Below are 2651 nucleotides of genomic sequence, written 5' to 3' on the forward strand. Positions count from 1 at the left end.
TAGCAGTTAAAAAACGGCAAGGCTGCTCAGTAGACCGTATGTGTGAAGTTTAAATCACAAAGAGAATATTGAAAATGAGCAAATGCAATTTATAGGAAAACGACACAAGTTGCAATAAAAGTTTAATAACAACAGTTTTTAAAAGAACGCACATTTTTTGAACGGGACAATAAAACTTCGTCTGTTTTATTACCAATGCAAGTTACGAATTATAATAATATACATGTATGGGAATGATATCAAATTTCAGGGAGAAACTCGAACGCGAATAACGAGATACGTGATGAGAATATGTTCGTTAAAGCCGAAGGAGCTTTCGAAAAAGAGAATTCACAATCACCACATTACTGTTGTCGATACTTTCACCTTTAGATTCAAAAGTCTATGCACAAAGATCGAGCACGCAGCGCGAGATCAATATATTATCGAGCGAAGCGGGCAGATTTTTCAAATTTTATTTTATGTTTCTTTTTTAACGACTTTTTAAAAATAAAATTATCGAATGAGAAAACATAACGGTATACTGTGTAATTTTTCCATATTCTACTTGAATTTTTGAGGTTAGGGACTAAAATAACCGTATCCCTTTTTATAACACATCTGATTTCATAATTATCTAACGATAGACATAAAGGCATACGTACAACGATAGTCGAAAAGTAACTTACAAATTTTGACAACTTCTATATAATTTTCGAGGTTAGGGACTGATATAACGGTATGCCTTTTCAAAACACATCTTGATTTCTAATTATCAAGCTATAGACATAACGGCATATGTGCAACAATCGTCGTAAACTAACCTACAAATTTTGACAACTTAATGTAAATTTTTGAGGTTAGGGACTAAGATAGGCGTATGCTTTTATAAAATACATCTTATTTTATAATTGCCAAGCTATAGACATAACGGCATACGTGCAACAATCGTAGAAAAGTAACCTACAAATTTCGACAACTTTTTATACGTATGCCACTACTGATGAATAGTACAATTTGTATGACGATGCTACATATGGTAGAATTCATTATAATTTATCATAATTTCCAACAACATACACGAAACAGTCATCAAATAGGAATGATCAATTTTTGACACATGTATTTGAGGTTAGGAATTACTTTGGACGAGCCGATCAATATGCCGTTTGGCATATGTGCATTGTACGTCAGAAATCATCAAAATCATGTGGAGGCATACGTGCTGCTATCATTAAAAAGGTATTACGGTTTTTTACAACGAAAGGGGTCAATTGCACCACTAATGGACCACCATACACGTATGCCGCATTTTTTCGCCGGATTATGTTTCCGTTAACTTTCTTCTACTAATCTCGGCATACGTGCAACTATCATTTCAATCATTTATTTCAAAAAGCAAACGATCAATTTCATTTTGCCTCGCACGCTTTGCCTGATAGCCCTCATCCCCATCCAAATAATTCTGGAGGTGTGACGCGTGGTAGCGCCCTGCTAGCCTCCCTTCCGGGGATGCGAGCCAGTAAACGTTTCGGTGAAGTCACCTCTACCACCCTAAACGGACCCGAAAACTTAGGGGCCAGCTTCTCGGCTACATTATTCCTTGCTCTTGATAGTACGTGGTTCGGCTTCTTCGCCAGATCACCAAACTTAAATTGTTGGTCACGGTGACGGCGGTCATAATACCTAGCCTGTCTAACAAAAGCCATGTCCTGATACTGTGTGATTAGATCCCTCAAGTAAATCATTTTCGACATACGAGCTGTCCAGCCGGCAAGAACTGCAGCTGGCAACTCGACATCCCCCTCCTTAAGGCGGCGGAATGAATTTCGCGGCTGGGAATCCCGACCCATATTCAAAAAGGCTGGAGACATCCGATTGGTGCTGTGTAGTGAAGTATTGTAGGCGAATCTGAAATAATTCAGATGACTGTCCCAATTCCGGTGATCTTATCCAATAAAGGACCTGATCATGGTTTTGAAAACTCGGTTGGAGCGCTCCACTGTGTTCGCCTGTGGGTGAAGCAACGGATTAAATGACCGATTAAATCCGAATGCATCGGCCAACTGCCGCACGGCCCTATTATTGAACACCGTTCTGCTGTCAGAGTGCAGAGCCTATGGGGTTCCCCAGCGTGTTGTTACATCCCAAAATTTAGAAATTGTATGTAACCCTTAAAACTAAGCATAATCTACCTTATCATACATGGCATAGGATAAGGCCACCACTTTTGAATTAGCCTATCACCGATCTTATCTCAGTTCTAACCCATATATGATATCCGACTACAGTCGATAAGAAAGATACCATAAGGTACTTAAAAGATTTACCATGGAGAGGTAACCACTCAGAGAATACCGATGTGCGGTCATTGAGAATCTGTAATGTTAAACTCACTCGTTATAAAATAATTACACAGGCCCACAAAAAAAACAAAAGTGTCTGTGCAATTGACCAGACCTATATATTTTTATGTATTTTTCGACGCTGAATCCGAATTTGCAATAAAAAAGTACGGTCCAGCTACGTTTTTATGGGGTTTTGCTTGAAAAACCTCATTTTTTACGGGGTTTTCATGATTTTTTTTAAATAAAAAAAAAATAAAGAAAAATTTTATTTTTTTGACTTCAGAATCGAATTCTACGGGAAAAAATACATCGAAAACCATGTTT

The sequence above is a fragment of the Belonocnema kinseyi genome, chromosome 5, assembly GCF_010883055.1.
Source record: "Belonocnema kinseyi isolate 2016_QV_RU_SX_M_011 chromosome 5, B_treatae_v1, whole genome shotgun sequence".
NCBI lineage: Eukaryota > Metazoa > Arthropoda > Insecta > Hymenoptera > Cynipidae > Belonocnema > Belonocnema kinseyi.